At 37.5% G+C, this 13594-nt stretch overlaps 1 non-coding gene across 1 annotated transcript; it reads right to left on the bottom strand.

Moving 5' to 3' along the window:
* Positions 1–13282: 13282 nt before the first annotated feature.
* On the bottom strand, positions 13283–13388 carry LOC141681704 (small nucleolar RNA R71). The gene has a single exon (XR_012559131.1). It is a non-coding gene; the product is annotated as a small nucleolar RNA R71 (small nucleolar RNA).
* Positions 13389–13594: the final 206 nt, after the last annotated feature.

Below are 13594 nucleotides of genomic sequence, written 5' to 3' on the forward strand. Positions count from 1 at the left end.
GACAATGAAGCAAAAGAAAAGAAGTTTTGCTCCAGAAAGGCAAGAAGCTAAAAAACAGGAGGTAGAGAAGCTCTTAGAGGCTGGTTTCATTGAGGAGATACAATTTTCGTAATGGTTAGCAAACCCTGTAATGGTGCAGAGGGTCAATGGAAAATGGAGGATGTGTGTAGACTTCACTGATCTGAATGATGCATGCCCTAAGGACTGTTTCCCGTTGCCAAGGATATATACTTTGATAGATACCACTGCTGGACATGAGATGCTGAGCTTCATGGATGGATTTAGTGGATACAATCAGATCAAGATGCATAAGGACGACATCTCAAAGGTATCATTTATCACTGACTTTTGTTTTTATTATTATCTTGTTATGGCATTTGGTCTTAAGAATGCAGGAGCCACCTACCAAAGGTTGGTGAATAAGATTTTTAGAGATCTTATTGGCAAGACCATGGAAGTCTATGTTGATGACATGTTAGTCAAGAGTCTAGTAAAGATTGATCATATAACCCATTTGAGGGAAGCTTTCGAGGTCCTGTGGTACCACAAGATGATGTTAAATCCTATGAAGTGTGCTTTTGGAGTAGGGTATGGAAATTTTTTGGGATTGATGGTCTCCAAGAGAGGAATCGAGGTCAATTCCGATAAAATAAAGGCAATCCTGGACATGGAGCCACCAAAAAACTATCAAAGATGTTAAAAAGCTCACTTCAAGGGTTGCTGCGTTGGGGACGATTCATCTCCAAATCTGGGGACAAGTGCTTGTCATTCTTCAAGTCCTTGAAGAAGGTTAAGGATTTTGTATGGAGTGAGGAAAGCCAGAAGGCATTCGAGGAATTGAAGAAATATATGGCTCAGGCCCCGTTGTTGGCCAAGCCAGCTTTGAATGAAGTCTTATACTTGTACTTGGCCATTTCAGAGAGTGCCTTGAGCGCTTTGTTGGTTAAGAAGGAACTGAAAATCCAAAAACCCGTATACTATGTCAGCAAAATTCTGCATGGAGTTGAGTTGAATTATTCAACTATTGAGAGGTTTGCTTTAGCCTTGGTAATGGCTTCAAGAAAGTTACGTCCTTACTTTCAGGCTCATCAAATTGAAGTGCTAACAAATCAACCCTTGAGAAAAATCATTCATAGTCCCAATGCTAGTGGAAGGTTGATCAAGTGGGCAATAGAACTGGGAGAATTTGATATCAAGTATAAGCTATGAATGACAATAAAAGCCCAGGTATTGGATGACTTCGTGGTGGAATTTACCATACCCAACCAAGAAGTCGGGGGGGGGGGGGGGGCAGGAAGATACCATACCTCAAGATAAGAAAGTTGATAAGGGGAACAAAGAACAGGATGATAAGGACAAAGTATATTAGGTCCTCTATTTTGATGGAGCATAAAAACGAAGATACCATACCTCATGTTAGATATATTTGATAATGTCATGGCTAATATGATTTATGTTTAGTTTTCAGATCTTACTTAAACAGGATAAGTCAGTACTTACTGGAAGTTAGGACTTAAGGATATCAGTACTTATATTATCAGGAGATAATCATCAGAAGATGGATATCAGAACTTAAGTGCTGAAAGACGTTCAGATAAGGACAAAAGCTGATTAAAGGAAAGAAGATCGAGATAAACATAAGAAGAGATATGCATGAAGAAGGAATTCTATGAAGAATAGAATACTCGGAAGAAAAGATATCTGATTAATATATTTTAGGAAGCAGAATTATATTCCATATCAATTAGCGATTATCTTGTAACTGTGTAGTATATAAACACAGACATAGGGTTTACACTAAAAGTGTTAATATATTCGAGAAGATTATTCATTGTAACCCTAGCAGCTCTCGTGATATTTGTTCATCACTGAGAGGTAACAGTTCCATACTATAACAAAGTTTATTGTTTCAATAAAGTTTGTTTTATGTTACTTGAGATATTGAAGTTCGATTTGATTGTACTTTACACTGTATTCACCCCCTCTACAGTGTGTGTGACCTAACAAGTGGTATCAGAGCCTATCTTAACGCACATACAGTTTAAGATCCAAACACAATCATATTTGACACAGAAACTCCAACTAAGCCTACCAAAACTGAAGAACCACCAAAGACACAAATTCAAAGTCGGTATGAGACCATCAGAGTTCCCATACTGAGACCATCTGAATATTCCATGTGGAAGGTAAGGATGACCATGTTCCTGGAAGCAACAGATCCAGAATATCTTGATAGAATCAAGGAAGGGCCTCACAAACCAACCAAGCTCGCTGTTGCAGTTGCAGGTGAAGCAGCAAAGACCGTACCAAAGGAGAAGAGTGATTATACTGCTGAAGATATCGCATCAATTGCTAAGGATGCTAAGGTACGACACTTACTGCATAGTGCCATTGATAATGTAATGTCAAACAGGGTAATTAACTGCAAGACTGCTAAGAAGATATGGGATGCTCTGGAAACAAGGTGTCAGGGAACTGATACAATTAAGAAGAACAGGAAGACAATACTCACTCAAGAGTATGAATACTTTGACTTAAAGGCTAATGAGTCATTGACTGATTTATATGATAGATTTATCAAACTCTTGAATGATTTGTCATTGGTTGATAAGGAGTATGATCTTGAAGATTCAAACCTTAAATTCCTGTTAGCTCTTCCTGAATGCTGGGATTTGAAGGCAACAATAATAAGAGACAACTACAATCTTGATGAAACAACTCTTGATGAAATTTATGGAATGCTCAAGACTCATGAACTTAAGATGGAACAAAGAAGCAAGAGGAAAGGAGGAAAGTCAAGGAAAGTTGCTCTTAAGGCTGAAGAAGAATAACCCAAGGCAGCTACCTCAAGGAAAGACAAGGGTAAAGCTCTTTTCACAAAGTCTGATACTGAGTCATCAAGTTCTGAAAGTGATGATGACTCAGATTCTGAAAGCTTGCCTGAGACTGATGCTGATGAGGAGATGATGAAGCTGTGTGCTCTTATGGTGAAAGGGATCACAAAGATTGCATATAGGAAGTTCAGGAAGGGAAAGAAGTTTTCCAGGAAAGGCACAATTTCTGATAAGAAGAATTTCAGAAGATCGGAGGGCAGAGGAGGAAAGTCTGATAGAGGAGATTATACCAATGTCAAATGCTATAACTGTGGTGAGAAATGCCACATATCTCCTGATTGCAAAAAAGTGAAGGGTGACAAAGGCAAGGCTCTTGTCACAAAGAAGAAAAGCTGGACAGACACCTTAGACTCTGAAAGTGAGGAGAACTATGCTTTGATGGCAAATGCTGATAAAGAAAGTGCTGAGAGCAGTTCTGAAGCTGCTGAAACAAAGGTACCTCAGACTACTTATGCTTTTCATACTGATGATATTAATGAGTTGAGAAGATATCTTAAAACCATGTTTGTTAGTTATAGAGATCAAACTTTAACATGTGAAAGATTAACTTCTGAAAATCTTGCTTTTAAGAAAAGAAATGATTTCTTAGAAAAAGAGTTAGTTATGTTCCATCAAACTCAGAAGGATAGAGATGATGCTTTTTATGTTAGGGATGTAGTGCTAAAAATGAATGAATCTCTAAAAACTGAGTTAGAAAAGGAAAGAGAGATTATCAGGACTTGGACTAACTCTGGCAGAACAACTCAAAATTTGCTAAGTAGTGAAAATTGGAAAGAGGGCTTAGGTTATGGAGAGGATAAGAATGATAAAGGAACTCTAGAAATTAAGCCTGTTGTTAAGCAAAAGCCAAAGTTAAAACCTGTTAAGTTTGTAACTGTAAAGTCTGATAATGAGAAATCAGAAGTTAAAGAGGAATTAACTTCTGACAAACTAGAATAGGAAAAGACAGATGAAGTAAACATAGGCTTAATGACTAAGAAGCAGCTTAAACATAAGCTGAAAGATGTGAAGAATGCAAACAAGGTAAAATCACCTAGGAAAAATAGGAATGGAAAGGAAGGTGTGAATAAAAGTAATAATTATAAGCCTGTTCCTGAAGCTCCTAGGAAAACGTGTCATAACTGTGGAAGTTCTAACCATCTGGCTTTTTTTTGCAGGAAGAATAAGAACATAAACTCCTTACCTTCAAAATCAGGAGTTAAGAGTCAGTCTGTTAGATATAAACCATAAAATCCTTGTTTTCATTATGGTAGTTTATGGCATTCCATTTATACTTGTAAGGAATATCATAGTTTGTACTATGATTATTATCAAATAAAACCTTCTTTGAAGAAAGTTTCCATTGTTCCTTCTAGTGTAAATTCTGATTCAAAGTCTGATAGTGTAAGTTCTGATAAGAAAAATATTAACATAAATTCTGATGCTAAATCCGCTGTAAATGTTAATAAACTTGATAAGGCCAAAGGATCCAAGCAAGTCTGGGTCCTTAAAACTAATCATTAGTGGTCTTTATGATTGCAGGGCAACAGGAAAAATATTCTAGTTCTGGACAGTGGATGTTCAGGACATATGACTGGAAATAAGGCCCTGCTATCAGACTTTATGGAGAAAGTTGGCCCAAGTGTTTCTTATGGAGATGGCAACATTGGAAAGACATTGGGATATGGCAATATCAATCTTGGGAATGTCATCATTAAAGAAGTAGCTCTGGTCTCAGGACTTAAATACAATCTGCTGAGTATAAGTCAAATCTGTGACAGAGGTTATCATGTTGATTTCTTTGAAGAACACTGTGAAGTTGTGAGTAAATCTAAAGGCAAAGTTGTTCTGAAAGGATAGAGGCGTGGTAACATTTATGAAGCTAAGCTTTCAACAAGTACTGATGGTTCTGCAATCTGTCTGATGAGTAGAGCATCAATTGAAGAAAGCTGGAATTGGCACAAGAAACTCTCTCATTTAAATTTCAATAATATAAATGAGCTGGTCAAGAAAGATCTTATGAGAGGACTGCCAAAATCAGTATTTGCTCCTGATGGCCTTTGTGATTCTTGTCAGAAGGCCAAACAAAGAAAATCTTCATTTAAGAGCAAGACTGAATCATCAATTCTAGAGCCTTATCATCTACTACATGTTGATCTATTTGGTCCAGTGAATGTCATGTCTATTGCAAAGAAGAAATATGCGTTGGTCATAGTGGATGAGTTCACCAGATACACATGGGTGTATTTCTTGCACACAAAAAGTGAAACTGCATCTATCTTGATTGATCATGTTAAACATCTGGATAAATTGGTCAAAGATTCGGTGAAAACCATAATGAGTGATAATGGCACTGAGTTCAAGAATTTGATAATGGAAGAGTTCTGCAAAAACCATGGAATTAAGCAGGAATTTTCTGCTCCTGGAACTCCACAGCAAAATGGAGTTGTTGAAAGGAAGAATAGAACTCTCATTGAAGCTGCACGTACAATGCTTGAAGAAGCAAAGCTTCCAACCTATTTTTGGGCTGAAGCTGTGCAGACTGCTTGTTTTACTCAAAATTCAACACTCATTAACAAGCAAGGAAAACACCATATGAGATGGTGAAGAAAAAGAAGCCAAATCTGAAGTACTTTCATGTATTTGGATGTAAGTGTTTTGTTCTCAATACTCATCCTGAACAGCTATCCAAATTTGATCTAAAAGCTGATGAAGGAATTTTTGTTGGATATCCACTTTCCATAAAAGCCTTCAGAATCTATAATTTGAGAACAAGAGTGGTCATGGAATCTATAAATGTCTCTTTTGATGACAAGAAGATTACTGGTCTTGAAGATTTTATTGATCATGATCAGCTGAGATTTGAAAATGAAGACTCAAATTCTGATACTGAAAATCCTGACAGTCTAAGTCCCGATACTGTAAACTCTGATGGATTAAACTCTGATGTTATTGAAATTGTGGTGACTACGCTAAAGGAAGATGCACCTATGCAGGAGGAGCATACTCAAGAACATACCACATCTCAAGAAGCATCAGAACATACATCTGGCTCTTCAAGCTCTGATCCGTCAAGTTCTAATAAGCCAAGTTCTGATAGTTCTGAAAATCTAAATTCTGAAGAATCCAACTCAGAGAGCATAGTTTCAGGGGGAGCATCAGAAAATGAAAATAAAGACAGCATGGATCATGGGGGAGCATCCAGTTCTAGAGAAAACCTTCCATCTGCAAGGAAGTGGACTAAATCACATACACCTGATTTGATAATTGGAAATCCTGATGCAGGTGTCAGAACTAGAACAGGTACTTCAAACGAATGTCTTTACAATTCTTTTCTCTCTCAGACTGAGCCAAAGAAGGTGGAAGAAGCTCTTCAAGATGCTGATTGGGTGCAAGCAATGCATGAAAAGTTAAATGAATTTGAAAGAAACAAAGTGTGGACCCTAGTGCCAAGACCAAAGAATAGATCTGTTGTTGGTATAAAGTGGGTATTCAGAAATAAAACTGACAGTGATGGCATAATTACAAGGAATAAGGCAAGGCTGGTTGTAAAAGGATATTCTCAACATGAGGGAATTGATTATGATGAAACATTTGCACCAGTTGCTAGGTTAGAAGCCATAAGGATATTTTTGGCTTATGCTGCTCACAAAAAGTTTACTATCTTTCAAATGGATGTGAAAAGTGCTTTTCTCAATGGAGAATTGGAGGAGGAAGTATACGTTGAACAACCTCCAGGCTTTGTAGATTCCAAACATCCAGATTATGTCTACAGGCTTGATAAAGCACTTTATGGACTTAAGCAAGCTCCCAGAGCATGGTATGAGACTTTAGCTCAGTTTCTTCTGGAAAGTGGATTTAACAGAGGAACTATAGACAAAATACTATTCTACCTCAACCATGGAAAGGACTTACTTCTGGTCCAGATTTATGTTGATGATATCATTTTTGGGTCTACAAATGACAGACTTTTCAAGAAGTTTGCCAAACTGATGCAGTCAAGGTATCAGATGAGTATGAATGGGGAACTTAGCTATTTTCTGGGCCTTCAAGTCAAGCAGAATGAAGAAGGCACTTTTATTTGTCAAACTAAGTACACCAGAAACTTGCTGAAGAAATTTGGAATGCAAGATTGTTCAAGTGCATCCACTCCCATGGCCACTGCAACAAAACTGGATAAGGATACTGGTAAATCAGTAGAAATTACTGATTACAGAGGTATGATTGGCTCTCTACTCTATCTAACTGCTATTAGACCTGATATCATGTATGCTACCTGTCTTTGTGCAAGATTTCAAGCAGATCCAAGAGAACCTCACTTAACAGCTGTGAAAACAATTTTCAAGTATCTTAAGGGAACAGCTGATCTGGGATTGTGGTATCCCGGAGAATCAGATTTTAAACTAATAGGTTACTCAGATGCAGATTTTGCAGGTTGCAAAATTGACAGGAAAAGCACAAGTGGAAGCTGCCAATTTCTTGGAGGCAGATTGGTTTCTTGGTTTAGCAAGAAACAAAAGTCAATTTCCACATCAACTGCAGAAGCAGAATATATTGCTGCAGGAAGCTGTTGTGCACAGATTCTTTGGATGAAGAATCAGTTACTGGATTATGGGTTAATATATTTCAAAATCCCTATTTACTGTGATAATCAAAGTGCTATTGCTATGACAGGTAATCCAGTTCAACACTCTATGACAAAGCACATCAGCATCAGGTACCACTTCATCAGGGAACATATAGAAGAAGGTACAGTGGAATTGCACTTTGTTCCAACAGATCAACAACTAGCAGATATCTTCACAAAACCATTGTGTGAAGCTACTTTTACAAGATTGGTAAATGAACTTGGAATGGTTTCAGGTTCTTTCTCTAAATCTGCTTAGTTTTGTTCTGATGCATCAGACTTTATGATCAGTATTTACAGAATTTAATCTCTTTGTGTATTCTGTGCTTAATTGAAAAATGTGTTTAAGTACTGACTGTTGTCTGATAAATGTTTCTAAACTCTAATAGTGATATGTCTGTTTAGGTAACTATTCAATCCTATGAGGATAACTGTGCTAGATGCTGACCTAGTAGTCTTCAATAAACAAGGGATCCCATGTAAGAAGTAATTATTACTGTGGAAATCTATTGACACAAGCAAATTCTGATAATTGAGCTTAGTTGAGTTTACTTGGTCTATCTTATTACTAAGTCACAAACTAGAATATTGCTTCTCATCTGTTAAGTTCTGATGCTAGTAAATTTGTTGAATGTACTAAGTGCTGATAACCCTCTCTTATCAAAAGAAAAAGAAAATAAGCATGGATTGAAATCAGGTACTCCTTTGAGATCTAGAGTAAAAATGTGGAAGGGACGACCCAAGTGCATTGCTGGTATTAAGTAAATATTCATTAGAAAAGCAAAATATTTTCTTAGTGACTTTTCACACTCTATGATTACTGGAGAAATACTCTGATAATAGCATAAATTCTAATAAGCAGTCATGACTCACTTACACTGAGAAGCCACTGTAAAATGGAATTTAAAAAGATGCACAAAATAGTTGAGGTGGACTCAAGTATAAACTCATTCAACAGTAGGTTTCAGAATAATGACAGCTCTTTAGCAAAGTTTTAATTATGCCTTATTTCTATGATGTACTGAAGTGAATCAGACTTTACTCCTTGTCTGATATTTAGCTTAATGCACACACTAACCACTCCATATGAATGATGAAAATTATTGTGGTGATCTATGTTGTTTTAGATGAACAGTCATTATGTCACATTGCACAAATTCTGAGGACAAGTTCTGATTGCATGTTCTGATGATTAAGTTCTGAAGAATATAAATCAGAATTTGTGTGAGGACTTACTAAAATAGGCATTCCTTTTTCGAGTTAAGAAATTATGTTCTGATGACTGTTAAGTTCTGATATAAGTCTAAGTTCTGATATTACAGTCTGATTCTTTACTTGACTTATTTGTGGATAAAATTTGACAACAGTCTCAGTTTAAACCCGAATATATTGAAGTGGAAGATTAATAGTCACTATAGTTAGGGATAGTGGTACTCGTACATGAACAGTCAACTTTTACTTGCTTCTTGTGCACATTAAACCATGTTTTCTCTTTCCAATGAATGTTTTTCTTTTTCCAAGTCTGGGGAGACGAGGTAGAATTAATTCTACCTGTAAGCATTCAATTTTTTTGCGTCTCCTGGCATTCTCTTGCCTATATAAGCAACCACTTCACATCAGCCTTCCCATCAAATCTTTTATCATAAACTCACCTTCATAATCTTTATATCAAAAACACCATGGTCAATTACAACATGTTTTTGAACTATGAAACTTTCAACATGGAGCTGAGCTGTGCCGATTGGCAGCAGGAATGGCACGTTACTGCCATTCCTGATGAGATATGGGACTCCGTTCCCCAGGAGGTACTCACCCACCTCCTGTTCTTCTACATGGACTACCATCGCCATCTGGAGCGATTGGAGGAGGAAAGCCTGGAAGCTCTCTGCCAGCAAGAGCGAATCATTCGACTCGCTATTCTGTTTGTCGAGAGTAGGAAGAAGAAATGATTTATTTTCTTCTTCCTGTTTTTCTTCATCATCAGCCTTGCCCTGCTTCTTGAGCTAGGACAAAGGCTGTTGATGTTAGGTTTAGCAACTTAGGGAAATCTTGTACAAGTTCTGATCTAATTTAAATTTCATGAATGTATTCTCTTGATATATTAATGAAATTTGTTTTTGTTTCAAGATCTTGTCTCTGAGATATTTTGTAATGCATTGATAAATCCTGATACATATTCTTATTCTGATGACCATATAAATTCTGTTTTAACTTAAATTCTGATTTTATTTTATCAGTACTTGCTCATCTGATTTATTATGGTCATTTTCACTCGATTTTTTTTCAGAATATTGATGTTGCAGTGAAAAATAACTAAATAAGTGGGAACAGTTTCAATTTTGAATTAAAACTGTTTCACCTTGATTAATGGAATAACTGGGTAAGTGGAACGGTTTTTCCTTGAAAAACTACAAGTGGGTAAGTAATGATTACTGTTTTCTCGTGCCCATTAACTATTCGTTTTTACTGCATGTCTGACAAGTGTACAACGGTTACATTTTTTTTCAAAAGTATAAGTAAGACAGAGAGAGGATTTTTTAATCTTTTATTTCCTTTCATACTTTTTCTCTCTATTTGCTTTTACTCTCTTTCTTCTTCTAACGTTGGTTTTTCATATAGACATTCTATCAAACACCTAACAGGCACTTATACATCTCGATTAATTTCATGGCACCTAAGGATTTAATCATTGATGGAGCTAAATTTGTTCCAAACAACTATGCTGCAATTCTTGATAATGCTGAAGCTCCGTCTGAATTGCATTTTGTGCAAGATCTTCTTGCACACAGTGAAATCGAGTATGCATTGACCCAACCTTCAGTATTCTCAAGCCAACAAGTTATGACACTTTGGAGGACTGGAAACTTTGATAATGGTGGTCAAAATGGTACTCCTAGTATTGTTTTCGAAGTGGGTGATTCTCCATATGCAGTCAGTCCTGGTACAATACGCAAGGCTCTACATCTCCCAGAAGGATGTACTTTTTCAATTCCAGAGGAATCAGCTCTTCAGGAGTTAATGGTCAGTTTGGTGTATGAATAGAGTTTGGTAAAGCTTGGGCAGTTGAAACGGGCTCATATCAGAAGGGAATGGAGCTTCTTCTTCGACTGCATCACTAAAGCTTTTGGGAACAAGTGTTCGAATTTTGATGCCATCCCCATAATGAGTCAGCACATCGGGTATGCCATTATAAACCAAACTCATTTTGATTTTGCAACAGCTATAATAGGTTTTTTGGGGATAGGATGATAGAGGATAGGAATGTTGTTTACTTTGCTAGATTCTGTCAACTTATATATACTTTTTATACTGATAAACCTCGACTAACCAGTACCTTAACTCCACCTTTCAAAGTTGCAAAACGTTACTTTAATGACCTGGTAAATGCTGACACTAAGAAACAAGTGATTAGACCTTTACAGATTCCTCAGTCTGTAAAACAGATCTTAATAAATGCTGATCCTGATTCCTATAGATCTGTTCATCCAGATGTTCAACCAAACACCACCTCCCAAACACAACAACAACCATCAGAACATACCACTCATACTACTCAACCAACCCTCAGGCAATATATCAAATCCTATCTCTCCACTTCACAGACAGTTCAACCCTCATCCTCAGCACCTACTGTGAAGCCTTCATTTTCCAAGCCTAAGAGGATAAAGACTGTTCCTCAAACACCTCAAAAGAGAAGGAGGATTGCTTTGAGAGATGAGTCTGACAGTGAGGAACAGGTTTCTACATCAGAACCTGTTATCAAAGAAGCTGAAAAAGTGACTTCTCAGAAGGATTCTGGAATTGGGGGATCTAGGCTTCTCAAGAGGCTTAGAAGAATGACTGTTCCTGAAACTCCCAAGGAATCCATATCTACAAAGAGATACAAGAAATAGAGGGCAAAAAGGCCAGTTTCAGATGATGAAGAAGCAGCAGCTAAGGAAGGAGATCAGGAATCTCTGATCTCACAAGAAAAGGAATTTGCTAAAGTCACTTCTTCTCCATCAACTCCATCTCAGGAAGTTGTTCCTGACAAGGCCAACACACCATCTGTGTCTCCTGTTCAAACGTCTGTATCTCCTATTGTTCCAGGCACAAGTACTGAAATTGATGTTCACAACCTGGTTGTACCTGAAGTAATCCTCTTAGAAGCTCCAACAACAACTAATCCATCAACAACACATGTTACTGATGCTGCTCAAAATCCAGAATTATCTACTACACCTTCTCTGCATCTAGATGCTGATGATCAGAATATAGGTGAGCATCAGGATATGGCTGTTGATCAGAACTTAGAACAAGATCAGCAATTAGAGGATGTTGAAGCCTCCATTGCTACTCACACTGTTGTTTTATCAGAAGATACTGATTCTGTAAGTTCTGATGCTGCAAATGCTGGAGATACTGGTGATGTTGCTCCAAATACATATGCTGATGAAGCAGGTCCTTCAGGACATGCTCCTCAACAAACTATTCTTAAATCTGTACTTGTTAAGAAGTTTGTTACCAGAGAAGCACCAGTGCCTTGGAGTGAAACTCCTGCAGGACAGGAATTGACTAAGGAATGGAACTCAGTTTCCTGTGTTCCAACTGCAAAGTATCTGTCTGAGCACTTGACTAAAGCTGATGAGATGTTAATTACTGATGATTTCAAAACACAGCTTAGAGTCACTGTATTGAGTACTAAACATCTACAAGGTCTCCATTCAACTAATCATACAAAGCTACACAAGATTCAGGAAGAATTCATCAAACAGGAACAAATTCAGAAAATTGACAAGAAAAAGTTCTTCCAACCTACCTTTGACAGGATTGCTTATATTGAGAAGACTCAAGAGAAACAACAAGCTCAGATTGATGATATTCTGAAAAATCAAGCTTCTCAGCAATCTCAACTTACTGAAATCCAAGCCTCAGTGGAATTGCTTGTCTCTCTTCTACTACCTGCTGATGCCAAAAAGGGGGAGAAAGTAATTATGTCCAAATGCAAGACTGACAAGACACTGAAAGGGAAGGATGATGAAAAGGATGATCAAGGAAACTCTGGAATGGGTAGAGGTCATAGTCAAGGTAGAGGTTTCTCATCAAGAAAAGCTGAAATCACAAGTCACAGGACAAGTTCTGATACTGGGAAAAGAATTAGTTCTGCTACTGGTAAAAGGATAAGTTCTGATGAACTTTTATATCTTGATGAAAAAATGTCAAGACAGTTATTTCTTCAGGAAAATCCAGGAATGGACTTGGAGAGTTTAATGGAAGAAGAAGTCAGACTTAAATCAGAGAAAGTCACATCTAAATCTGGAGCTTCTGGTAAAAAGACACTTCCAAAAATCAAAGGCATTGTGATAAAAGAAAGGACAAATACTGAAGCAACATTGGCTAAATCACAACCGCAGATAGATCCAAGATCCGAGGGTAAAGAAAAGGTTGGTGAACCTATCAAGGTTTATGTGAATGATATTCAGTCAAGCATCATCAGACCAGCCATTTTGGCTAACGCTTTTGAGATCAAGTTAAGCACGATTCAGATGATACAAAACTCAGTTCAGTTTGGGGGTTCTCCTACAGAAGACCCCAAAATGCACATCAGGGATTTTATCGAGATCTGCGACACTTTCAAGTTTAATGGTGTGACTGAAGATGCCATCAAGCTGTGACTCTTCCCATTCTCTCTGAGGGATAAAGCATAGTGCTGGTTACATTCTCTACCATCGGGGTCTATCACCACATGGGAGGACTTGCTCAAAAGTTTCTCACTAAATTCTTTCCTATGGTGAAGACTGCTGCAATCAGGAATGCTCTTACTCAGTTTGCTCAGCAAACTGAAGAATCTCTGTGTGATGCTTGGGATCGTTATAAGGAGATGCTAAGGAAGTTCCATGGCATGCCTAATTGGATGATTATAAACTATTTTTATAATGGATTGGGTGCTACTTCTAGACCAATGTTTAATGCAGCATCAGGAGGAGCCTTGTGGGCTAAGAGCTACAATGAAGCTTATGAATTAATTGAACTGATGGCTGCTAATGAATACCAGAATCCTTCTCAGAGGCTAACTCAGGGTAAAGTGGCAGGAATTCTAGAGTTGGATGCGACA

Source organism: Apium graveolens, chromosome 8, assembly GCF_009905375.1.
Source record: "Apium graveolens cultivar Ventura chromosome 8, ASM990537v1, whole genome shotgun sequence".
Taxonomy (NCBI): domain Eukaryota; kingdom Viridiplantae; phylum Streptophyta; class Magnoliopsida; order Apiales; family Apiaceae; genus Apium; species Apium graveolens.